This window comes from Budorcas taxicolor, chromosome 20 (genome assembly GCF_023091745.1).
Source record: "Budorcas taxicolor isolate Tak-1 chromosome 20, Takin1.1, whole genome shotgun sequence".
Lineage (NCBI taxonomy): Eukaryota > Metazoa > Chordata > Mammalia > Artiodactyla > Bovidae > Budorcas > Budorcas taxicolor.
In genome coordinates, this window is record NC_068929.1 from 906,124 (window position 1) to 932,583 (window position 26,460).

A 26,460-nucleotide genomic window follows, 5' to 3' on the forward strand; every position below is an offset into this window, starting at 1 on the left:
GGAATGGACTGAGACATCTGGGGGACTCTTGGAATGGTGGCACGACCCTGGAGTTCCTCTCGCCGTTCCTGTTGAGAGGGCCTCCTCTTGAGATGCGACGGGAACGCTGGGAACACTTTCCCGACGAAGCAGGGAAAGGATCCCTCATCTCGAGCTACGAGGCGGAAACGGGGCTCCTCTGGATGTGGGCGCGACCCACGTGATTCCTCTCGAGTGGAGACGCCTAGGTCGGGGAACTTCTTGATTTGCACCAAGGGTGTGAAGGACCCTTTCGAAGTGCCAGAGGTGAGGTGTGATCAGCCTCGAGACGCCTCAGCGGAAATGGGCCTCATCTCGCCTGGAGGGGAGAACCTCCTGGATTTTCTCGAGTTGCGGCAGGTCTTCTCGAGTTACGATGGGGACCTCAGGGACCCGCTCTGGTGGCCTCAGGAAAGGCCAGTCCCCATGCGAGTTGCTAGGGGACCTCTCGGGATTCCTCTCCCGTCCATGCCGGGGCCTCGGTGCTTGTGTGGAGTCGGGGCCGGAACCTGAGGATTCCTCTCCAGTGTTGCCATGGATCTTGGGGTGCTTCTGAGTCTCCACAGGGGAGTCAGGAATCGTCTCGAGTGGGGGCATACACGTGCGCTTTCCTCCCGAGCTGCAGCAGTAGTGTCACGCTTCCTGTCACGTGGATCAAGGGATCTGTGGCTTTCCCTCGAGGCTGTCCCTCGAGGCTTTCCCACGAGGCTTTCCCACAGGGCTGTGCCACGTGCCACCTTGGTGTGAGTCGATCCTCGGCGTGAAAGACGAGCCGGTGAAGGGAAAAGAGGTTCCTCTGGAATGGACTGAGACATCTGGGGGACTCTTGGAATGGTGGCACGACCCTGGAGTTCCTCTCGCCGGTCCTGTTGAGAGGGCCTCCTCTTGAGATGCGACGGGAACGCGGGGAACTCTTTCCCGACGAAGCAGGGAAAGGATCCCTCATCTCGAGCTACGAGTCGGAAACGGGGCTCCTCTGGATGTGGGCGGGACCATCGTGATTCCTCTCGAGTGGAGACGGCTAGGTCGGGGAACTTCTTGATTTGCACCAAGGGTGTGAAGGACCCTTTCGAAGTGCCAGAGGTGAGGTGTGATCAGCCTCGAGACGCCTCAGCGGAAATGGGCCTCATCTCGCCTGGAGGGGAGAACCTCCTGGATTTTCTCGAGTTGCGGCAGGTCTTCTCGAGTTACGACGGGGACCTCAGGGACCCGCTCTGGTGGCCTCAGGAAAGGCCAGTCCCCATGCGAGTTGCTAGGGGACCTCTCGGGATTCCTCTCCCTTCCATGCCGGGGCCTCAGTCCTTGTGTGGAGTCGGGGCCGTAACCTGAGGATTCCTCTCCAGTGTTGCCATGGATCTTGGGGTGCTTCTGAGTCTCCCCAGGGGAGTCAGGCCTCGTCTCGAGTGGGAGCATGCACGTGCGCTTTCCTCCCGAGCTGCAGCAGTAGTGTCACGCTTCCTGTCACGTGGATCAAGGGATCTGTGGCTTTCCCTCGAGGCTGTCCCTCGAGGCTTTCCCACGAGGCTTTCCCACAGGGCTGTGCCACGTGCCACCTTGGTGTGAGTCGATCCTCGGCGTGAAAGACGAGCCGGTGAAGGGAAAAGAGGTTCCTCTGGAATGGACTGTGACATCTGGGGGACTCTTGGAATGGTGGCACGACCCTGGAGTTCCTCTCGCCGTTCCTGTTGAGAGGGCCTCCTCTTGAGATGCGACGGGAACGCCGGGAACTCTTTCCCGACGAAGCAGGGAAAGGATCCCTCATCTCGAGCTACGAGGCGGAAACGGGGCTCCTCTGGATGTGGGCGGGACCCTCGTGATTCCTCTCGAGTGGAGACGGCTAGGTCGGGGAACTTCTTGATTTGCACCAAGGGTGTGAAGGACCCTTTCGAAGTGCCAGAGGTGAGGTGTGATCAGCCTAGAGACGCCTCAGCGGAAATGGGCCTCATCTCGCCTGGAGGGGAGAACCTCCTGGATTTTCTCGAGTTGTGGCAGGTCTTCTCGAGTTACGACGGGGACCTCAGGGACCCGCTCTGGTGGCCTCAGGAAAGGCCAGTCCCCATGCGAGTTGCTAGGGGACCTCTCGGGATTCCTCTCGCGTCCATGCCGGGGCCTCAGTCCTTGTGTGGAGTCAGGGCCGGAACCTGAGGATTCCTCTCCAGTGTTGCCATGGATCTTGGGGTGCTTCTGAGTCTCCCCAGGGGAGTCAGGCCTCGTCTCGAGTGGGAGCATGCACGTGCGCTTTCCTCCCGAGCTGCAGCAGTAGTGTCACGCTTCCTGTCACGTGGATAAAGGGATCTGTGGCTTTCCCTCGAGGCTGTCCCTCGAGGCTTTCCCACGAGGCTTTCCCACAGGGCTGTGCCACGTGCCACCTTGGTGTGAGTCGATCCTCGGCGTGAAAGACGAGCCGGTGAAGGGAAAAGAGGTTCCTCTGGAATGGACTGTGACATCTGGGGGACTCTTGGAATGGTGGCACGACCCTGGAGTTCCTCTCGCCGTTCCTGTTGAGAGGGCCTCCTCTTGAGATGCGACGGGAACGCCGGGAACTCTTTCCCGACGAAGCAGGGAAAGGATCCCTCATCTCGAGCTACGAGGCGGAAACGGGGCTCCTCTGGATGTGGGCGGGACCCTCGTGATTCCTCTCGAGTGGAGACGGCTAGGTCGGGGAACTTCTTGATTTGCACCAAGGGTGTGAAGGACCCTATCGAAATTCCAGAGGTGAGGTGTGATCAGCCTCGAGACGCCTCAGCGGAAATGGGCCTCATCTCGCCTGGAGGGGAGAACCTCTTGGATTTTCTCGAGTTGCGGCAGGTCTTCTCGAGTTACGACGGGGACTTCAGGGACCCGTTGTGGTGGCCTCAGGAAAGGCCAGTCCCCATGCGAGTTGCTAGGGGACCTCTCGGGATTCCTCTCCCTTCCATGCCGGGGCCTCAGTCCTTGTGTGGAGTCGGGGCCGGAACCTGAGGATTCCTCTCCAGTGTTGCCATGGATCTTGGGGTGCTTCTGAGTCTCCCCAGGGGAGTCAGGCCTCGTCTCGAGTGGGAGCATGCACGTGCGCTTTCCTCCCGAGCTGCAGCAGTAGTGTCACGCTTCCTGTCACGTGGATCAAGGGATCTGTGGCTTTCCCTCGAGGCTGTCCCTCGAGGCTTTCCCACGAGGCTTTCCCACAGGGCTGTGCCACGTGCCACCTTGGTGTGAGTCGATCCTCGGCGTGAAAGACGAGCCGGTGAAGGGAAAAGAGGTTCCTCTGGAATGGACTGTGACATCTGGGGGACTCTTGGAATGGTGGCACGACCCTGGAGTTCCTCTCGCCATTCCTGTTGAGAGGGCCTCCTCTTGAGATGCGACGGGAACGCCGGGAACTCTTTCCCGACGAAGCAGGGAAAGGATCCCTCATCTCGAGCTACGAGGCGGAAACGGGGCTCCTCTGGATGTGGGCGGGACCCTCGTGATTCCTCTCGAGTGGAGACGGCTAGGTCGGGGAACTTCTTGATTTGCACCAAGGGTGTGAAGGACCCTTTCGAAGTGCCAGAGGTGAGGTGTGATCAGCCTCGAGACGCCTCAGCGGAAATGGGCCTCATCTCGCCTGGAGGGGAGAACCTCCTGGATTTTCTCGAGTTGCGGCAGGTCTTCTCGAGTTACGACGGCGACCTCAGGGACACGCTCTGGTGGCCTCAGGAAAGGCCAGTTCCCATGCGAGTTGCTAGGGGACCTCTCGGGATTCCTCTCGCGTCCATGCCGGGGCCTCAGTCCTTGTGTGGAGTCAGGGCCGGAACCTGAGGATTCCTCTCCAGTGTTGCCATGGATCTTGGGGTGCTTCTGAGTCTCCCCAGGGGAGTCAGGCCTCGTCTCGAGTGGGAGCATGCACGTGCGCTTTCCTCCCGAGCTGCAGCAGTAGTGTCACGCTTCCTGTCACGTGGATCAAGGGATCTGTGGCTTTCCCTCGAGGCTGTCCCTCGAGGCTTTCCCACGAGGCTTTCCCACAGGGCTGTGCCACGTGCCACCTTGGTGTGAGTCGATCCTCGGCGTGAAAGACGAGCCGGTGAAGGGAAAAGAGGTTCCTCTGGAATGGACTGTGACATCTGGGGGACTCTTGGAATGGTGGCACGACCCTGGAGTTCCTCTCGCCGTTCCTGTTGAGAGGGCCTCCTCTTGAGATGCGACGGGAAGGCCGGGAACTCTTTCCCGACGAAGCAGGGAAAGGATCCCTCATCTCGAGCTACGAGGCGGAAACGGGGCTCCTCTGGATGTGGGCGGGACCCTCGTGATTCCTCTCGAGTGGAGACGGCTAGGTCGGGGAACTTCTTGATTTGCACCAAGGGTGTGAAGGACCCTATCGAAATTCCAGAGGTGAGGTGTGATCAGCCTCGAGACGCCTCAGCGGAAATGGGCCTCATCTCGCCTGGAGGGGAGAACCTCTTGGATTTTCTCGAGTTGCGGCAGGTCTTCTCGAGTTACGACGGGGACTTCAGGGACCCGCTGTGGTGGCCTCAGGAAAGGCCAGTCCCCATGCGAGTTGCTAGGGGACCTCTCGGGATTCCTCTCCCGTCCATGCCGGGGCCTCAGTCCTTGTGTGGAGTCGGGGCCGGAACCTGAGGATTCCTCTCCAGTGTTGCCATGGATCTTGGGGTGCTTCTGAGTCTCCCCAGGGGAGTCAGGCCTCGTCTCGAGTGGGGGCATGCACGTGCGCTTTCCTCCCGAGCTGCAGCAGTAGTGTCACGCTTCCCGTCACGTGGATCAAGGGATCTGTGGCTTTCCCTCGAGGCTGTCCCTCGAGGCTTTCCCACGAGGCTTTCCCACAGGGCTGTGCCACGTGCCACCTTGGTGTGAGTCGATCCTCGGCGTGAAAGACGAGCCGGTGAAGGGAAAAGAGGTTCCTCTGGAATGGACTGAGACATCTGGGGGACTCTTGGAATGGTGGCACGACCCTGGAGTTCCTCTCGCCGTTCCTGTTGAGAGGGCCTCCTCTTGAGATGCGACGGGAACGCCGGGAACTCTTTCCCGACGAAGCAGGGAAAGGATCCCTCATCTCGAGCTACGAGGCGGAAACGGGGCTCCTCTGGATGTGGGCGGGACCCACGTGATTCCTCTCGAGTGGAGACGGGTATGTCGGGGAACTTCTTGATTTGCACCAAGGGTGTGAAGGACCCTTTCGAAGTTCCAGAGGTGAGGTGTGATCAGCCTCGAGACGCCTCAGCGGAAATGGGCCTCATCTCGCCTGGAGGGGAGAACCTCCTGGATTTTCTCGAGTTGTGGCAGGTCTTCTCGAGTTACGACGGGGACCTCAGGGACCCGCTCTGGTGGCCTCAGGAAAGGCCAGTCCCCATGCGAGTTGCTAGGGGACCTCTCGGGATTACTCTCCCGTCCATGCCGGGGCGTCAGTCCTTGTGTGGAGTCGGGGCCGGAACCTGAGGATTCCTCTCCAGTGTTGCCATGGATCTTGGGGTACTTCTGAGTCTCCCCAGGGGAGTCAGGCCTCGTCTCGAGTGGGGGCATGCACGTGCGCTTTCCTCCCGAGCTGCAGCAGTAGTGTCACGCTCCTGTCACGTGGATCAAGGGATCTGTGGCTTTCCCTCGAGGCTGTCCCTCGAGGCTTTCCCACGAGGCTTTCCCACAGGGCTGTGCCACGTGCCACCTTGGTGTGAGTCGATCCTCGGCGTGAAAGACGAGCCGGTGAAGGGAAAAGAGGTTCCTCTGGAATGGACTGAGACATCTGGGGGACTCTTGGAATGGTGGCACGACCCTGGAGTTCCTCTCGCCGTTCCTGTTGAGAGGGCCTCCTCTTGAGATGCGACGGGAACGCCGGGAACTCTCTCCCAACGAAGCAGGGAAAGGATCCCTCATCTCGAGCTACGAGGCGGAAACGGGGATCCTCTGGATGTGGGCGGGACCCTCGTGATTCCTCTCGAGTGGAGACGGGTATGTCGGGGAACTTCTTGATTTGCACCAAGGGTGTGAAGGACCCTTTCGAAGTTCCAGAGGTGAGGTGTGATCAGCCTCGAGACGCCTCAGCGGAATTGGGCCTCAACTCGCCTGGAGGGGAGAACCTACTGGATTTTCTCGAGTTGCGGCAGGTCTTCTCGAGTTACGACGGGGACCTCAGGGACCCTCTCTGTTGGCCTCAGGAAAGGCCAGTCCCCATGCGAGTTGCTAGGGGACCTCTCGGGATTCCTCTCCCGTCCATGCCGGGGCCTCAGTCCTTGTGTGGAGTCGGGGCCGGAACCTGAGGATTCCTCTCCAGTGTTGCCATGGATGTTGGGGTGCTTCTGAGTCTCCCCAGGGGAGTCAGACCTCGTCTCGAGTGGGGGCATGCACGTGCGCTTTCCTCCCGAGCTGCAGCAGTAGTGTCACGCTTCCTGTCACGTGGATCAAGGGATCTGTGGCTTTCCCTCGAAGCTGTCCCGCGAGGCTTTCCCACGAGGCTTTCCCACAGGGCTGTGCCACGTGCCACCTTGGTGTGAGTCGATCCTCGGCGTGAAAGACGAGCCGGTGAAGGGAAACGAGGTTCCTCTGGAATGGACTGAGACATCTGGGGGACTCTTGGAATGGTGGCACGACCCTGGAGTTCCTCTCGCCGTTCCTGTTGAGAGGGCCTCCTCTTGAGATGCGACGGGAACGCCGGGAACTCTTTCCCGACGAAGCAGGGAAAGGATCCCTCATCTCGAGCTACGAGTCGGAAACGGGGCTCCTCTGGATGTGGGCGGGACCATCGTGATTCCTCTCGAGTGGAGACGGCTAGGTCGGGGAACTTCTTGATTTGCACCAAGGGTGTGAAGGACCCTTTCGAAGTGCCAGAGGTGAGGTGTGATCAGCCTCGAGACGCCTCAGCGGAAATGGGCCTCATCTCGCCTGGAGGGGAGAACCTCCTGGATTTTCTCGAGTTGCGGCAGGTCTTCTCGAGTTACGACGGGGACCTCAGGGACCCGCTCTGGTGGCCTCAGGAAAGGCCAGTCCCCATGCGAGTTGCTAGGGGACCTCTCGGGATTCCTCTCCCTTCCATGCCGGGGCCTCAGTCCTTGTGTGGAGTCGGGGCCGGAACCTGAGGATTCCTCTCCAGTGTTGCCATGGATCTTGGGGTGCTTCTGAGTCTCCCCAGGGGAGTCAGGCCTCGTCTCGAGTGGGAGCATGCACGTGCGCTTTCCTCCCGAGCTGCAGCAGTAGTGTCACGCTTCCTGTCACGTGGATCAAGGGATCTGTGGCTTTCCCTCGAGGCTGTCCCTCGAGGCTTTCCCACGAGGCTTTCCCACAGGGCTGTGCCACGTGCCACCTTGGTGTGAGTCGATCCTCGGCGTGAAAGACGAGCCGGTGAAGGGAAAAGAGGTTCCTCTGGAATGGACTGTGACATCTGGGGGACTCTTGGAATGGTGGCACGACCCTGGAGTTCCTCTCGCCGTTCCTGTTGAGAGGGCCTCCTCTTGAGATGCGACGGGAACGCCGGGAACTCTTTCCCGACGAAGCAGGGAAAGGATCCCTCATCTCGAGCTACGAGGCGGAAACGGGGCTCCTCTGGATGTGGGCGGGACCCTCGTGATTCCTCTCGAGTGGAGACGGCTAGGTCGGGGAACTTCTTGATTTGCACCAAGGGTGTGAAGGACCCTTTCGAAGTGCCAGAGGTGAGGTGTGATCAGCCTAGAGACGCCTCAGCGGAAATGGGCCTCATCTCGCCTGGAGGGGAGAACCTCCTGGATTTTCTCGAGTTGTGGCAGGTCTTCTCGAGTTACGACGGGGACCTCAGGGACCCGCTCTGGTGGCCTCAGGAAAGGCCAGTCCCCATGCGAGTTGCTAGGGGACCTCTCGGGATTCCTCTCGCGTCCATGCCGGGGCCTCAGTCCTTGTGTGGAGTCAGGGCCGGAACCTGAGGATTCCTCTCCAGTGTTGCCATGGATCTTGGGGTGCTTCTGAGTCTCCCCAGGGGAGTCAGGCCTCGTCTCGAGTGGGAGCATGCACGTGCGCTTTCCTCCCGAGCTGCAGCAGTAGTGTCACGCTTCCTGTCACGTGGATAAAGGGATCTGTGGCTTTCCCTCGAGGCTGTCCCTCGAGGCTTTCCCACGAGGCTTTCCCACAGGGCTGTGCCACGTGCCACCTTGGTGTGAGTCGATCCTCGGCGTGAAAGACGAGCCGGTGAAGGGAAAAGAGGTTCCTCTGGAATGGACTGTGACATCTGGGGGACTCTTGGAATGGTGGCACGACCCTGGAGTTCCTCTCGCCGTTCCTGTTGAGAGGGCCTCCTCTTGAGATGCGACGGGAACGCCGGGAACTCTTTCCCGACGAAGCAGGGAAAGGATCCCTCATCTCGAGCTACGAGGCGGAAACGGGGCTCCTCTGGATGTGGGCGGGACCCTCGTGATTCCTCTCGAGTGGAGACGGCTAGGTCGGGGAACTTCTTGATTTGCACCAAGGGTGTGAAGGACCCTATCGAAATTCCAGAGGTGAGGTGTGATCAGCCTCGAGACGCCTCAGCGGAAATGGGCCTCATCTCGCCTGGAGGGGAGAACCTCTTGGATTTTCTCGAGTTGCGGCAGGTCTTCTCGAGTTACGACGGGGACTTCAGGGACCCGTTGTGGTGGCCTCAGGAAAGGCCAGTCCCCATGCGAGTTGCTAGGGGACCTCTCGGGATTCCTCTCCCTTCCATGCCGGGGCCTCAGTCCTTGTGTGGAGTCGGGGCCGGAACCTGAGGATTCCTCTCCAGTGTTGCCATGGATCTTGGGGTGCTTCTGAGTCTCCCCAGGGGAGTCAGGCCTCGTCTCGAGTGGGAGCATGCACGTGCGCTTTCCTCCCGAGCTGCAGCAGTAGTGTCACGCTTCCTGTCACGTGGATCAAGGGATCTGTGGCTTTCCCTCGAGGCTGTCCCTCGAGGCTTTCCCACGAGGCTTTCCCACAGGGCTGTGCCACGTGCCACCTTGGTGTGAGTCGATCCTCGGCGTGAAAGACGAGCCGGTGAAGGGAAAAGAGGTTCCTCTGGAATGGACTGTGACATCTGGGGGACTCTTGGAATGGTGGCACGACCCTGGAGTTCCTCTCGCCATTCCTGTTGAGAGGGCCTCCTCTTGAGATGCGACGGGAACGCCGGGAACTCTTTCCCGACGAAGCAGGGAAAGGATCCCTCATCTCGAGCTACGAGGCGGAAACGGGGCTCCTCTGGATGTGGGCGGGACCCTCGTGATTCCTCTCGAGTGGAGACGGCTAGGTCGGGGAACTTCTTGATTTGCACCAAGGGTGTGAAGGACCCTTTCGAAGTGCCAGAGGTGAGGTGTGATCAGCCTCGAGACGCCTCAGCGGAAATGGGCCTCATCTCGCCTGGAGGGGAGAACCTCCTGGATTTTCTCGAGTTGCGGCAGGTCTTCTCGAGTTACGACGGCGACCTCAGGGACACGCTCTGGTGGCCTCAGGAAAGGCCAGTTCCCATGCGAGTTGCTAGGGGACCTCTCGGGATTCCTCTCGCGTCCATGCCGGGGCCTCAGTCCTTGTGTGGAGTCAGGGCCGGAACCTGAGGATTCCTCTCCAGTGTTGCCATGGATCTTGGGGTGCTTCTGAGTCTCCCCAGGGGAGTCAGGCCTCGTCTCGAGTGGGAGCATGCACGTGCGCTTTCCTCCCGAGCTGCAGCAGTAGTGTCACGCTTCCTGTCACGTGGATCAAGGGATCTGTGGCTTTCCCTCGAGGCTGTCCCTCGAGGCTTTCCCACGAGGCTTTCCCACAGGGCTGTGCCACGTGCCACCTTGGTGTGAGTCGATCCTCGGCGTGAAAGACGAGCCGGTGAAGGGAAAAGAGGTTCCTCTGGAATGGACTGTGACATCTGGGGGACTCTTGGAATGGTGGCACGACCCTGGAGTTCCTCTCGCCGTTCCTGTTGAGAGGGCCTCCTCTTGAGATGCGACGGGAACGCCGGGAACTCTTTCCCGACGAAGCAGGGAAAGGATCCCTCATCTCGAGCTACGAGGCGGAAACGGGGCTCCTCTGGATGTGGGCGGGACCCTCGTGATTCCTCTCGAGTGGAGACGGCTAGGTCGGGGAACTTCTTGATTTGCACCAAGGGTGTGAAGGACCCTATCGAAATTCCAGAGGTGAGGTGTGATCAGCCTCGAGACGCCTCAGCGGAAATGGGCCTCATCTCGCCTGGAGGGGAGAACCTCTTGGATTTTCTCGAGTTGCGGCAGGTCTTCTCGAGTTACGACGGGGACTTCAGGGACCCGCTGTGGTGGCCTCAGGAAAGGCCAGTCCCCATGCGAGTTGCTAGGGGACCTCTCGGGATTCCTCTCCCGTTCATGCCGGGGCCTCAGTCCTTGTGTGGAGTCGGGGCCGGAACCTGAGGATTCCTCTCCAGTGTTGCCATGGATCTTGGGGTGCTTCTGAGTCTCCCCAGGGGAGTCAGGCCTCGTCTCGAGTGGGGGCATGCACGTGCGCTTTCCTCCCGAGCTGCAGCAGTAGTGTCACGCTTCCCGTCACGTGGATCAAGGGATCTGTGGCTTTCCCTCGAGGCTGTCCCTCGAGGCTTTCCCACGAGGCTTTCCCACAGGGCTGTGCCACGTGCCACCTTGGTGTGAGTCGATCCTCGGCGTGAAAGACGAGCCGGTGAAGGGAAAAGAGGTTCCTCTGGAATGGACTGAGACATCTGGGGGACTCTTGGAATGGTGGCACGACCCTGGAGTTCCTCTCGCCGTTCCTGTTGAGAGGGCCTCCTCTTGAGATGCGACGGGAACGCCGGGAACTCTTTCCCGACGAAGCAGGGAAAGGATCCCTCATCTCGAGCTACGAGGCGGAAACGGGGCTCCTCTGGATGTGGGCGGGACCCACGTGATTCCTCTCGAGTGGAGACGGGTATGTCGGGGAACTTCTTGATTTGCACCAAGGGTGTGAAGGACCCTTTCGAAGTTCCAGAGGTGAGGTGTGATCAGCCTCGAGACGCCTCAGCGGAAATGGGCCTCATCTCGCCTGGAGGGGAGAACTTCCTGGATTTTCTCGAGTTGTGGCAGGTCTTCTCGAGTTACGACGGGGACCTCAGGGACCCGCTCTGGTGGCCTCAGGAAAGGCCAGTCCCCATGCGAGTTGCTAGGGGACCTCTCAGGATTACTCTCCCGTCCATGCCGGGGCGTCAGTCCTTGTGTGGAGTCGGGGCCGGAACCTGAGGATTCCTCTCCAGTGTTGCCATGGATCTTGGGGTACTTCTGAGTCTCCCCAGGGGAGTCAGGCCTCGTCTCGAGTGGGGGCATGCACGTGCGCTTTCCTCCCGAGCTGCAGCAGTAGTGTCACGCTCCTGTCACGTGGATCAAGGGATCTGTGGCTTTCCCTCGAGGCTGTCCCTCGAGGCTTTCCCACGAGGCTTTCCCACAGGGCTGTGCCACGTGCCACCTTGGTGTGAGTCGATCCTCGGCGTGAAAGACGAGCCGGTGAAGGGAAAAGAGGTTCCTCTGGAATGGACTGAGACATCTGGGGGACTCTTGGAATGGTGGTACGACCCTGGAGTTCCTCTCGCCGTTCCTGTTGAGAGGGCCTCCTCTTGAGATGCGACGGGAACGCCGGGAACTCTTTCCCGACGAAGCAGGGAAAGGATCCCTCATCTCGAGCTACGAGGCGGAAACGGGGCTCCTTTGGATGTGGGCGGGACCCACGTGATTCCTCTCGAGTGGAGACGGCTAGGTCGGGGAACTTCTTGATTTGCACCAAGGGTGTGAAGGACCCTTTCGAAGTGCCAGAGGTGAGGTGTGATCAGCCTCGAGACGCCTCAGCGGAAATGGGCCTCATCTCGCCTGGAGGGGAGAACCTCCTGGATTTTCTCGAGTTGCGGCAGGTCTTCTCGAGTTACGATGGGGACCTCAGGGACACGCTCTGGTGGCCTCAGGAAAGGACAATCCCCATGCGAGTTGCTAGGGGACCTCTCGGGATTCCTCTCCCGTCCATGCCGGGGCCTCAGTGCTTGTGTGGAGTCGGGGCCGGAACCTGAGGATTCCTCTCCAGTGTTGCCATGGATCTTGGGGTGCTTCTGAGTCTCCACAGGGGAGTCAGGAATCGTCTCGAGTGGGGGCATACACGTGCGCTTTCCTCCCGAGCTGCAGCAGTAGTGTCACGCTTCCTGTCACGTGGATCAAGGGATCTGTGGCTTTCCCTCGAGGCTGTCCCTCGAGGCTTTCCCACGAGGCTTTCCCACAGGGCTGTGCCACGTGCCACCTTGGTGTGAGTCGATCCTCGGCGTGAAAGACGAGCCGGTGAAGGGAAAAGAGGTTCCTCTGGAATGGACTGAGACATCTGGGGGACTCTTGGAATGGTGGCACGACCCTGGAGTTCCTCTCGCCGTTCCTGTTGAGAGGGCCTCCTCTTGAGATGCGACGGGAACGCCGGGAACTCTTTCCCGACGAAGCAGGGAAAGGATCCCTCATCTCGAGCTACGAGGCGGAAACGGGGCTCCTCTGGATGTGGGCGGGACCCTCGTGATTCCTCTCGAGTGGAGACGGCTAGGTCGGGGAACTTCTTGATTTGCACCAAGGGTGTGAAGGACCCTTTCGAAGTTCCAGAGGTGAGGTGTGATCAGCCTCGAGACGCCTCAGCGGAATTGGGCCTCATCTCGCCTGGAGGGGAGAACCTCCTGGATTTTCTCGAGTTACGGCAGGTCTTCTCGAGTTACGACGGGGACCTCAGGGACCCTCTCTGGTGGCCTCAGGAAAGGCCAGTCCCCATGCGAGTTGCTAGGGGACCTCTCGGGATTCCTCTCCCGTCCATGCCGGGGCCTCAGTCCTTGTGTGGAGTCGGGGCCGGAACCTGAGGATTCCTCTCCAGTGTTTCCATGGATCTTGGGGTGCTTCTGAGTCTCCGCAGGGGAGTCAGGCCTCGTCTCGAGTGGGGGCATGCACGTGCGCTTTCCTCCCGAGCTGCAGCAGTAGTGTCACGCTTCCTGTCACGTGGATCAAGGGATCTGTGGCTTTCCCTCGAGGCTGTCCCTCGAGGCTTTCCCACGAGGCTTTCCCACAGGGCTGTGCCACGTGCCACCTTGGTGTGAGTCGATCCTCGGCGTGAAAGACGAGCCGGTGAAGGGAAAAGAGGTTCCTCTGGAATGGACTGAGACATCTGGGGGACTCTTGGAATGGTGGCACGACCCTGGAGTTCCTCTCGCCGGTCCTGTTGAGAGGGCCTCCTCTTGAGATGCGACGGGAACGCCGGGAACTCTTTCCCAACGAAGCAGGGAAAGGATCCCTCATCTCGAGCTACGAGGCGGAAACGGGGCTCCTCTGGATGTGGGCGGGACCCTCGTGATTCCTCTCGAGTGGAGACGGGTATGTCGGGGAACTTCTTGATTTGCACCAAGGGTGTGAAGGACCCTATCGAAATTCCAGAGGTGAGGTGTGATCAGCCTCGAGACGCCTCAGCGGAAATGGGCCTCATCTCGCCTGGAGGTGAGAACCTCCTGGATTTTCTCGAGTTGCGGCAGGTCTTCTCGAGTTACGACGGGGACCTCAGGGACCCGCTCTGGTGGCCTCAGGAAAGGCCAGTCCCCATGCGAGTTGCTAGGGGACCTCTCGGGATTCCTCTCCCTTCCATGCCGGGGCCTCAGTCCTTGTGTGGAGTCGGGGCCGGAACCTGAGGATTCCTCTCCAGTGTTGCCATGGATCCTGGGGTGCTTCTGAGTCTCCCCAGGGGAGTCAGGCCTCGTCTCGAGTGGGAGCATGCACGTGCGCTTTCCTCCCGAGCTGCAGCAGTAGTCTCACGCTTCCTGTCACGTGGATCAAGGGATCTGTGGCTTTCCCTCGAGGCTGTCCCTCGAGGCTTTCCCACGAGGCTTTCCCACAGGGCTGTGCCACGTGCCACCTTGGTGTGAGTCGATCCTCGGCGTGAAAGACGAGCCGGTGAAGGGAAAAGAGGTTCCTCTGGAATGGACTGAGACATCTGGGGGACTCTTGGAATGGTGGCACGACCCTGGAGTTCCTCTCGCCGTTCCTGTTGAGAGGGCCTCCTCTTGAGATGCGACGGGAACCCCGGGAACACTTTCCCGACGAAGCAGGGAAAGGATCCCTCATCTCGAGCTACGAGGCGGAAACGGGGCTCCTCTGGATGTGGGCGCGACCCACGTGATTCCTCTCGAGTGGAGACGGCTAGGTCGGGGAACTTCTTGATTTGCACCAAGGGTGTGAAGGACCCTTTCGAAGTGCCAGAGGTGAGGTGTGATCAGCCTCGAGACGCCTCAGCGGAAATGGGCCTCATCTCGCCTGGAGGGGAGAACCTCCTGGATTTTCTCGAGTTGCGGCAGGTCTTCTCGAGTTACGATGGGGACCTCAGGGACCCGCTCTGGTGGCCTCAGGAAAGGCCAGTCCCCATGCGAGTTGCTAGGGGACCTCTCGGGATTCCTCTCCCGTCCATGCCGGGGCCTCGGTGCTTGTGTGGAGTCGGGGCCGGAACCTGAGGATTCCTCTCCAGTGTTGCCATGGATCTTGGGGTGCTTCTGAGTCTCCACAGGGGAGTCAGGAATCGTCTCGAGTGGGGGCATACACGTGCGCTTTCCTCCCGAGCTGCAGCAGTAGTGTCACGCTTCCTGTCACGTGGATCAAGGGATCTGTGGCTTTCCCTCGAGGCTGTCCCTCGAGGCTTTCCCACGAGGCTTTCCCACAGGGCTGTGCCACGTGCCACCTTGGTGTGAGTCGATCCTCGGCGTGAAAGACGAGCCGGTGAAGGGAAAAGAGGTTCCTCTGGAATGGACTGAGACATCTGGGGGACTCTTGGAATGGTGGCACGACCCTGGAGTTCCTCTCGCCGTTCCTGTTGAGAGGGCCTCCTCTTGAGATGCGACGGGAACGCCGGGAACTCTTTCCCGACGAAGCAGGGAAAGGATCCCTCATCTCGAGCTACGAGGCGGAAACGGGGCTCCTCTGGATGTGGGCGGGACCCTCGTGATTCCTCTCGAGTGGAGACGGCTAGGTCGGGGAACTTCTTGATTTGCACCAAGGGTGTGAAGGACCCTTTCGAAGTTCCAGAGGTGAGGTGTGATCAGCCTCGAGACGCCTCAGCGGAATTGGGCCTCATCTCGCCTGGAGGGGAGAACCTCCTGGATTTTCTCGAGTTACGGCAGGTCTTCTCGAGTTACGACGGGGACCTCAGGGACCCTCTCTGGTGGCCTCAGGAAAGGCCAGTCCCCATGCGAGTTGCTAGGGGACCTCTCGGGATTCCTCTCCCGTCCATGCCGGGGCCTCAGTCCTTGTGTGGAGTCGGGGCCGGAACCTGAGGATTCCTCTCCAGTGTTTCCATGGATCTTGGGGTGCTTCTGAGTCTCCGCAGGGGAGTCAGGCCTCGTCTCGAGTGGGGGCATGCACGTGCGCTTTCCTCCCGAGCTGCAGCAGTAGTGTCACGCTTCCTGTCACGTGGATCAAGGGATCTGTGGCTTTCCCTCGAGGCTGTCCCTCGAGGCTTTCCCACGAGTCTTTCCCACAGGGCTGTGCCACGTGCCACCTTGGTGTGAGTCGATCCTCGGCGTGAAAGACGAGCCGGTGAAGGGAAAAGAGGTTCCTCTGGAATGGACTGAGATATCTGGGGGACTCTTGGAATGGTGGCACGACCCTGGAGTTCCTCTCGCCGGTCCTGTTGAGAGGGCCTCCTCTTGAGATGCGACGGGAACGCCGGGAACTCTTTCCCAACGAAGCAGGGAAAGGATCCCTCATCTCGAGCTACGAGGCGGAAACGGGGCTCCTCTGGATGTGGGCGGGACCCTCGTGATTCCTCTCGAGTGGAGACGGGTATGTCGGGGAACTTCTTGATTTGCACCAAGGGTGTGAAGGACCCTATCGAAATTCCAGAGGTGAGGTGTGATCAGCCTCGAGACGCCTCAGCGGAAATGGGCCTCATCTCGCCTGGAGGGGAGAACCTCCTGGATTTTCTCGAGTTGCGGCAGGTCTTCTCGAGTTACGACGGGGACCTCAGGGACCCGCTCTGGTGGCCTCAGGAAAGGCCAGTCCCCATGCGAGTTGCTAGGGGACCTCTCGGGATTCCTCTCCCTTCCATGCCGGGGCCTCAGTCCTTGTGTGGAGTCGGGGCCGGAACCTGAGGATTCCTCTCCAGTGTTGCCATGGATCCTGGGGTGCTTCTGAGTCTCCCCAGGGGAGTCAGGCCTCGTCTCGAGTGGGAGCATGCACGTGCGCTTTCCTCCCGAGCTGCAGCAGTAGTCTCACGCTTCCTGTCACGTGGATCAAGGGATCTGTGGCTTTCCCTCGAGGCTGTCCCTCGAGGCTTTCCCACGAGGCTTTCCCACAGGGCTGTGCCACATGCCACCTTGGTGTGAGTCGATCCTCGGCGTGAAAGACGAGCCGGTGAAGGGAAAAGAGGTTCCTCTGGAATGGACTGAGACATCTGGGGGACTCTTGGAATGGTGGCACGACCCTGGAGTTCCTCTCGCCGGTCCTGTTGAGAGGGCCTCCTCTTGAGATGCGACGGGAACGCCGGGAACACTTTCCCGACGAAGCAGGGAAAGGATCCCTCATCTCGAGCTACGAGGCGGAAACGGGGCTCCTCTGGATGTGGGCGCGACCCACGTGATTCCTCTCGAGTGGAGACGGCTAGGTCGGGGAACTTCTTGATTTGCACCAAGGGTGTGAAGGACCCTTTCGAAGTGCCAGAGGTGAGGTGTGATCAGCCTCGAGACGCCTCAGCGGAAATGGGCCTCATCTCGCCTGGAGGGGAGAACCTCCTGGATTTTCTCGAGTTGCGGCAGGTCTTCTCGAGTTACGATGGGGACCTCAGGGACCCGCTCTGGTGGCCTCAGGAAAGGCCAGTCCCCATGCGAGTTGCTAGGGGACCTCTCGGGATTCCTCTCCCGTCCATGCCGGGGCCTCGGTGCTTGTGTGGAGTCGGGGCCGGAACCTGAGGATTCCTCTCCAGTGTTGCCATGGATCTTGGGGTGCTTCTGAGTCTCCACAGGGGAGTCAGGAATCGTCTCGAGTGGGGGCATACACGTGCGCTTTCCTCCCGAGCTGCAGCAGTAGTGTCACGCTTCCTGTCACGTGGATCAAGGGATCTGTGGCTTTCCCTCGAGGCTGTCCCTCGAGGCTTTCCCACGAGGCTTTCCCACAGGGCTGTGCCACGTGCCACCTTGGTGTGAGTCGATCCTCGGCGTGAAAGACGAGCCGGTGAAGGGAAAAGAGGTTCCTCTGGAATGGACTGAGACATCTGGGGGACTCTTGGAATGGTGGCACGACCCTGGAGTTCCTCTCGCCGGTCCTGTTGAGAGGGCCTCCTCTTGAGATGCGACGGGAACGCGGGGAACTCTTTCCCGATGACGCAGGGAAAGGATCCCTCATCTCGAGCTACGAGGCGGAAACGGGGCTCCTCTGGATGTGGGCGGGACCCTCGTGATTCCTCTCGAGTGGAGACGGCTAGGTCGGGGAACTTCTTGATTTGCACCAAGGGTGTGAAGGACCCTATCGAAATTCCAGAGGTGAGGTGTGATCAGCCTCGAGACGCCTCAGCGGAAATGGGCCTCATCTCGCCTGGAGGGGAGAACCTCCTGGATTTTCTCGAGTTGCGGCAGGTCTTCTCGAGTTACGACGGGGACCTCAGGGACCCGCTCTGGTGGCCTCAGGAAAGGCCAGTCCCCATGCGAGTTGCTAGGGGACCTCTCGGGATTCCTCTCCCTTCCATGCCGGGGCCTCAGTCCTTGTGTGGAGTCGGGGCCGGAACCTGAGGATTCCTCTCCAGTGTTGCCATGGATCTTGGGGTGCTTCTGAGTCTCCACAGGGGAGTCAGGAATCGTCTCGAGTGGGGGCATACACGTGCGCTTTCCTCCCGAGCTGCAGCAGTAGTGTCACGCTTCCTGTCACGTGGATCAAGGGATCTGTGGCTTTCCCTCGAGGCTGTCCCTCGAGGCTTTCCCACGAGGCTTTCCCACAGGGCTGTGCCACGTGCCACCTTGGTGTGAGTCGATCCTCGGCGTGAAAGACGAGCCGGTGAAGGGAAAAGAGGTTCCTCTGGAATGGACTGAGACATCTGGGGGACTCTTGGAATGGTGGCACGACCCTGGAGTTCCTCTCGCCGTTCCTGTTGAGAGGGCCTCCTCTTGAAATGCGACGGGAACGCCGGGAACTCTTTCCCGACGAAGCAGGGAAAGGATCCCTCATCTCGAGCTACGAGGCGGAAACGGGGCTCCTCTGGATGTGGGCGGGACCCTCGTGATTCCTCTCGAGTGGAGACGGCTAGGTCGGGGAACTTCTTGATTTGCACCAAGGGTGTGAAGGACCCTTTCGAAGTTCCAGAGGTGAGGTGTGATCAGCCTCGAGACGCCTCAGCGGAATTGGGCCTCATCTCGCCTGGAGGGGAGAACCTCCTGGATTTTCTCGAGTTACGGCAGGTCTTCTCGAGTTACGACGGGGACCTCAGGGACCCTCTCTGTTGGCCTCAGGAAAGGCCAGTCCCCATGCGAGTTGCTAGGGGACCTCTCGGGATTCCTCTCCCGTCCATGCCGGGGCCTCAGTCCTTGTGTGGAGTCGGGGCCGGAACCTGAGGATTCCTCTCCAGTGTTTCCATGGATCTTGGGGTGCTTCTGAGTCTCCCCAGGGGAGTCAGGCCTCGTCTCGAGTGGGGGCATGCACGTGCGCTTTCCTCCCGAGCTGCAGCAGTAGTGTCACGCTTCCTGTCACGTGGATCAAGGGATCTGTGGCTTTCCCTCGAGGCTGTCCCTCGAGGCTTTCCCACGAGGCTTTCCCACAGGGCTGTGCCACGTGCCACCTTGGTGTGAGTCGATCCTCGGCGTGAAAGACGAGCCGTGAAGGGAAAAGAGGTTCCTCTGGAATGGACTGAGACATCTGGGGGACTCTTGGAATGGTGGCACGACCCTGGAGTTCCTCTCGCCGGTCCTGTTGAGAGGGCCTCCTCTTGAGATGCGACGGGAACGCCGGGAACTCTTTCCCAACGAAGCAGGGAAAGGATCCCTCATCTCGAGCTACGAGGCGGAAACGGGGCTCCTCTGGATGTGGGCGGGACCCTCGTGATTCCTCTCGAGTGGAGACGGGTATGTCGGGGAACTTCTTGATTTGCACCAAGGGTGTGAAGGACCCTATCGAAATTCCAGAGGTGAGGTGTGATCAGCCTCGAGACGCCTCAGCGGAAATGGGCCTCATCTCGCCTGGAGGGGAGAACCTCCTGGATTTTCTCGAGTTGCGGCAGGTCTTCTCGAGTTACGACGGGGACCTCAGGGACCCGCTCTGGTGGCCTCAGGAAAGGCCAGTCCCCATGCGAGTTGCTAGGGGACCTCTCGGGATTCCTCTCCCTTCCATGCCGGGGCCTCAGTCCTTGTGTGGAGTCGGGGCCGGAACCTGAGGATTCCTCTCCAGTGTTGCCATGGATCCTGGGTGCTTCTGAGTCTCCCCAGGGGAGTCAGGCCTCGTCTCGAGTGGGAGCATGCACGTGCGCTTTCCTCCCGAACTGCAGCAGTAGTCTCACGCTTCCTGTCACGTGGATCAAGGGATCTGTGGCTTTCCCTCGAGGCTGTCCCTCGAGGCTTTCCCACGAGGCTTTCCCACAGGGCTGTGCCACGTGCCACCTTGGTGTGAGTCGATCCTTGGCGTGAAAGACGAGCCGGTGAAGGGAAAAGAGGTTCCTCTGGAATGGACTGAGACATCTGGGGGACTCTTGGAATGGTGGCACGACCCTGGAGTTCCTCTCGCCGTTCCTGTTGAGAGGGCCTCCTCTTGAGATGCGACGGGAACGCCGGGAACACTTTCCCGACGAAGCAGGGAAAGGATCCCTCATCTCGAGCTACGAGGCGGAAACGGGGCTCCTCTGGATGTGGGCGCGACCCACGTGATTCCTCTCGAGTGGAGACGGCTAGGTCGGGGAACTTCTTGATTTGCACCAAGGGTGTGAAGGACCCTTTCGAAGTGCCAGAGGTGAGGTGTGATCAGCCTCGAGACGCCTCAGCGGAAATGGGCCTCATCTCGCCTGGAGGGGAGAACCTCCTGGATTTTCTCGAGTTGCGGCAGGTCTTCTCGAGTTACGATGGGGACCTCAGGGACCCGCTCTGGTGGCCTCAGGAAAGGCCAGTCCCCATGCGAGTTGCTAGGGGACCTCTCGGGATTCCTCTCCCGTCCATGCCGGGGCCTCGGTGCTTGTGTGGAGTCGGGGCCGGAACCTGAGGATTCCTCTCCAGTGTTGCCATGGATCTTGGGGTGCTTCTGAGTCTCCACAGGGGAGTCAGGAATCGTCTCGAGTGGGGGCATACACGTGCGCTTTCCTCCCGAGCTGCAGCAGTAGTGTCACGCTTCCTGTCACGTGGATCAAGGGATCTGTGGCTTTCCCTCGAGGCTGTCCCTCGAGGCTTTCCCACGAGGCTTTCCCACAGGGCTGTGCCACGTGCCACCTTGGTGTGAGTCGATCCTCGGCGTGAAAGACGAGCCGGTGAAGGGAAAAGAGGTTCCTCTGGAATGGACTGAGACATCTGGGGGACTCTTGGAATGGTGGCACGACCCTGGAGTTCCTCTCGCCGTTCCTGTTGAGAGGGCCTCCTCTTGAGATGCGACGGGAACGCCGGGAACTCTTTCCCGACGAAGCAGGGAAAGGATCCCTCATCTCGAGCTACGAGGCGGAAACGGGGCTCCTCTGGATGTGGGCGGGACCCTCGTGATTCCTCTCGAGTGGAGACGGCTAGGTCGGGGAACTTCTTGATTTGCACCAAGGGTGTGAAGGACCCTTTCGAAGTTCCAGAGGTGAGGTGTGATCAGCCTCGAGACGCCTCAGCGGAATTGGGCCTCATCTCGCCTGGAGGGGAGAACCTCCTGGATTTTCTCGAGTTACGGCAGGTCTTCTCGAGTTACGACGGGGACCTCAGGGACCCTCTCTGGTGGCCTCAGGAAAGGCCAGTCCCCATGCGAGTTGCTAGGGGACCTCTCGGGATTCCTCTCCCGTCCATGCCGGGGCCTCAGTCCTTGTGTGGAGTCGGGGCCGGAACCTGAGGATTCCTCTCCAGTGTTTCCATGGATCTTGGGGTGCTTCTGAGTCTCCGCAGGGGAGTCAGGCCTCGTCTCGAGTGGGGGCATGCACGTGCGCTTTCCTCCCGAGCTGCAGCAGTAGTGTCACGCTTCCTGTCACGTGGATCAAGGGATCTGTGGCTTTCCCTCGAGGCTGTCCCTCGAGGCTTTCCCACGAGTCTTTCCCACAGGGCTGTGCCACGTGCCACCTTGGTGTGAGTCGATCCTCGGCGTGAAAGACGAGCCGGTGAAGGGAAAAGAGGTTCCTCTGGAATGGACTGAGATATCTGGGGGACTCTTGGAATGGTGGCACGACCCTGGAGTTCCTCTCGCCGGTCCTGTTGAGAGGGCCTCCTCTTGAGATGCGACGGGAACGCCGGGAACTCTTTCCCAACGAAGCAGGGAAAGGATCCCTCATCTCGAGCTACGAGGCGGAAACGGGGCTCCTCTGGATGTGGGCGGGACCCTCGTGATTCCTCTCGAGTGGAGACGGGTATGTCGGGGAACTTCTTGATTTGCACCAAGGGTGTGAAGGACCCTATCGAAATTCCAGAGGTGAGGTGTGATCAGCCTCGAGACGCCTCAGCGGAAATGGGCCTCATCTCGCCTGGAGGGGAGAACCTCCTGGATTTTCTCGAGTTGCGGCAGGTCTTCTCGAGTTACGACGGGGACCTCAGGGACCCGCTCTGGTGGCCTCAGGAAAGGCCAGTCCCCATGCGAGTTGCTAGGGGACCTCTCGGGATTCCTCTCCCTTCCATGCCGGGGCCTCAGTCCTTGTGTGGAGTCGGGGCCGGAACCTGAGGATTCCTCTCCAGTGTTGCCATGGATCCTGGGGTGCTTCTGAGTCTCCCCAGGGGAGTCAGGCCTCGTCTCGAGTGGGAGCATGCACGTGCGCTTTCCTCCCGAGCTGCAGCAGTAGTCTCACGCTTCCTGTCACGTGGATCAAGGGATCTGTGGCTTTCCCTCGAGGCTGTCCCTCGAGGCTTTCCCACGAGGCTTTCCCACAGGGCTGTGCCACGTGCCACCTTGGTGTGAGTCGATCCTCGGCGTGAAAGACGAGCCGGTGAAGGGAAAAGAGGTTCCTCTGGAATGGACTGAGACATCTGGGGGACTCTTGGAATGGTGGCACGACCCTGGAGTTCCTCTCGCCGGTCCTGTTGAGAGGGCCTCCTCTTGAGATGCGACGGGAACGCCGGGAACACTTTCCCGACGAAGCAGGGAAAGGATCCCTCATCTCGAGCTACGAGGCGGAAACGGGGCTCCTCTGGATGTGGGCGCGACCCACGTGATTCCTCTCGAGTGGAGACGGCTAGGTCGGGGAACTTCTTGATTTGCACCAAGGGTGTGAAGGACCCTTTCGAAGTGCCAGAGGTGAGGTGTGATCAGCCTCGAGACGCCTCAGCGGAAATGGGCCTCATCTCGCCTGGAGGGGAGAACCTCCTGGATTTTCTCGAGTTGCGGCAGGTCTTCTCGAGTTACGATGGGGACCTCAGGGACCCGCTCTGGTGGCCTCAGGAAAGGCCAGTCCCCATGCGAGTTGCTAGGGGACCTCTCGGGATTCCTCTCCCGTCCATGCCGGGGCCTCGGTGCTTGTGTGGAGTCGGGGCCGGAACCTGAGGATTCCTCTCCAGTGTTGCCATGGATCTTGGGGTGCTTCTGAGTCTCCACAGGGGAGTCAGGAATCGTCTCGAGTGGGGGCATACACGTGCGCTTTCCTCCCGAGCTGCAGCAGTAGTGTCACGCTTCCTGTCACGTGGATCAAGGGATCTGTGGCTTTCCCTCGAGGCTGTCCCTCGAGGCTTTCCCACGAGGCTTTCCCACAGGGCTGTGCCACGTGCCACCTTGGTGTGAGTCGATCCTCGGCGTGAAAGACGAGCCGGTGAAGGGAAAAGAGGTTCCTCTGGAATGGACTGAGACATCTGGGGGACTCTTGGAATGGTGGCACGACCCTGGAGTTCCTCTCGCCGGTCCTGTTGAGAGGGCCTCCTCTTGAGATGCGACGGGAACGCGGGGAACTCTTTCCCGATGACGCAGGGAAAGGATCCCTCATCTCGAGCTACGAGGCGGAAACGGGGCTCCTCTGGATGTGGGCGGGACCCTCGTGATTCCTCTCGAGTGGAGACGGCTAGGTCGGGGAACTTCTTGATTTGCACCAAGGGTGTGAAGGACCCTATCGAAATTCCAGAGGTGAGGTGTGATCAGCCTCGAGACGCCTCAGCGGAAATGGGCCTCATCTCGCCTGGAGGGGAGAACCTCCTGGATTTTCTCGAGTTGCGGCAGGTCTTCTCGAGTTACGACGGGGACCTCAGGGACCCGCTCTGGTGGCCTCAGGAAAGGCCAGTCCCCATGCGAGTTGCTAGGGGACCTCTCGGGATTCCTCTCCCTTCCATGCCGGGGCCTCAGTCCTTGTGTGGAGTCGGGGCCGGAACCTGAGGATTCCTCTCCAGTGTTGCCATGGATCTTGGGGTGCTTCTGAGTCTCCACAGGGGAGTCAGGAATCGTCTCGAGTGGGGGCATACACGTGCGCTTTCCTCCCGAGCTGCAGCAGTAGTGTCACGCTTCCTGTCACGTGGATCAAGGGATCTGTGGCTTTCCCTCGAGGCTGTCCCTCGAGGCTTTCCCACGAGGCTTTCCCACAGGGCTGTGCCACGTGCCACCTTGGTGTGAGTCGATCCTCGGCGTGAAAGACGAGCCGGTGAAGGGAAAAGAGGTTCCTCTGGAATGGACTGAGACATCTGGGGGACTCTTGGAATGGTGGCACGACCCTGGAGTTCCTCTCGCCGTTCCTGTTGAGAGGGCCTCCTCTTGAAATGCGACGGGAACGCCGGGAACTCTTTCCCGACGAAGCAGGGAAAGGATCCCTCATCTCGAGCTACGAGGCGGAAACGGGGCTCCTCTGGATGTGGGCGGGACCCTCGTGATTCCTCTCGAGTGGAGACGGCTAGGTCGGGGAACTTCTTGATTTGCACCAAGGGTGTGAAGGACCCTTTCGAAGTTCCAGAGGTGAGGTGTGATCAGCCTCGAGACGCCTCAGCGGAATTGGGCCTCATCTCGCCTGGAGGGGAGAACCTCCTGGATTTTCTCGAGTTACGGCAGGTCTTCTCGAGTTACGACGGGGACCTCAGGGACCCTCTCTGTTGGCCTCAGGAAAGGCCAGTCCCCATGCGAGTTGCTAGGGGACCTCTCGGGATTCCTCTCCCGTCCATGCCGGGGCCTCAGTCCTTGTGTGGAGTCGGGGCCGGAACCTGAGGATTCCTCTCCAGTGTTTCCATGGATCTTGGGGTGCTTCTGAGTCTCCCCAGGGGAGTCAGGCCTCGTCTCGAGTGGGGACATGCACGTGCGCTTTCCTCCCGAGCTGCAGCAGTAGTGTCACGCTTCCTGTCACGTGGATCAAGGGATCTGTGGCTTTCCCTCGAGGCTGTCCCTCGAGGCTTTCCCACGAGGCTTTCCCACAGGGCTGTGCCACGTGCCACCTTGGTGTGAGTCGATCCTCGGCGTGAAAGACGAGCCGTGAAGGGAAAAGAGGTTCCTCTGGAATGGACTGAGACATCTGGGGGACTCTTGGAATGGTGGCACGACCCTGGAGTTCCTCTCGCCGGTCCTGTTGAGAGGGCCTCCTCTTGAGATGCGACGGGAACGCCGGGAACTCTTTCCCAACGAAGCAGGGAAAGGATCCCTCATCTCGAGCTACGAGGCGGAAACGGGGCTCCTCTGGATGTGGGCGGGACCCTCGTGATTCCTCTCGAGTGGAGACGGGTATGTCGGGGAACTTCTTGATTTGCACCAAGGGTGTGAAGGACCCTATCGAAATTCCAGAGGTGAGGTGTGATCAGCCTCGAGACGCCTCAGCGGAAATGGGCCTCATCTCGCCTGGAGGGGAGAACCTCCTGGATTTTCTCGAGTTGCGGCAGGTCTTCTCGAGTTACGACGGGGACCTCAGGGACCCGCTCTGGTGGCCTCAGGAAAGGCCAGTCCCCATGCGAGTTGCTAGGGGACCTCTCGGGATTCCTCTCCCTTCCATGCCGGGGCCTCAGTCCTTGTGTGGAGTCGGGGCCGGAACCTGAGGATTCCTCTCCAGTGTTGCCATGGATCCTGGGTGCTTCTGAGTCTCCCCAGGGGAGTCAGGCCTCGTCTCGAGTGGGAGCATGCACGTGCGCTTTCCTCCCGAACTGCAGCAGTAGTCTCACGCTTCCTGTCACGTGGATCAAGGGATCTGTGGCTTTCCCTCGAGGCTGTCCCTCGAGGCTTTCCCACGAGGCTTTCCCACAGGGCTGTGCCACGTGCCACCTTGGTGTGAGTCGATCCTTGGCGTGAAAGACGAGCCGGTGAAGGGAAAAGAGGTTCCTCTGGAATGGACTGAGACATCTGGGGGACTCTTGGAATGGTGGCACGACCCTGGAGTTCCTCTCGCCGTTCCTGTTGAGAGGGCCTCCTCTTGAGATGCGACGGGAACGCCGGGAACACTTTCCCGACGAAGCAGGGAAAGGATCCCTCATCTCGAGCTACGAGGCGGAAACGGGGCTCCTCTGGATGTGGGCGGGACCCTCGTGATTCCTCTCGAGTGGAGACGGCTAGGTCGGGGAACTTCTTGATTTGCACCAAGGGTGTGAAGGACCCTTTCGAAATTCCAGAGGTGAGGTGTGATCAGCCTCGAGACGCCTCAGCGGAAATGGGCCTCATCTCGCCTGGAGGGGAGAACCTCCTGGATTTTCTCGAGTTGCGGCAGGTCTTCTCGAGTTACGACGGGGACCTCAGGGACCCGCTCTGGTGGCCTCAGGAAAGGCCAGTCCCCATGCGAGTTGCTAGGGGACCTCTCGGGATTCCTCTCCCTTCCATGCCGGGGCCTCAGTCCTTGTGTGGAGTCGGGGCCGGAACCTGAGGATTCCTCTCCAGTGTTGCCATGGATCTTGGGGTGCTTCTGAGTCTCCCCAGGGGAGTCAGGCCTCGTCTCGTGTGGGAGCATGCACGTGCGCTTTCCTCCCGAGCTGCAGCAGTAGTGTCACGCTTCCTGTCACGTGGATCAAGGGATCTGTGGCTTTCCCTCGAGGCTGTCCCTCGAGGCTTTCCCACGAGGCTTTCCCACAGGGCTGTGCCACGTGCCACCTTGGTGTGAGTCGATCCTCGGCGTGAAAGACGAGCCGGTGAAGGGAAAAGAGGTTCCTCTGGAATGGACTGAGACATCTGGGGGACTCTTGGAATGGTGGCACGACCCTGGAGTTCCTCTCGCCGGTCCTGTTGAGAGGGCCTCCTCTTGAGATGCGACGGGAACGCCGGGAACTCTTTCCCAACGAAGCAGGGAAAGGATCCCTCATCTCGAGCTACGAGGCGGAAACGGGGCTCCTCTGGATGTGGGCGGGACCCTCGTGATTCCTCTCGAGTGGAGACGGGTATGTCGGGGAACTTCTTGATTTGCACCAAGGGTGTGAAGGACCCTTTCGAAGTTCCAGAGGTGAGGTGTGATCAGCCTCGAGACGCCTCAGCGGAATTGGGCCTCAACTCGCCTGGAGGGGAGAACCTC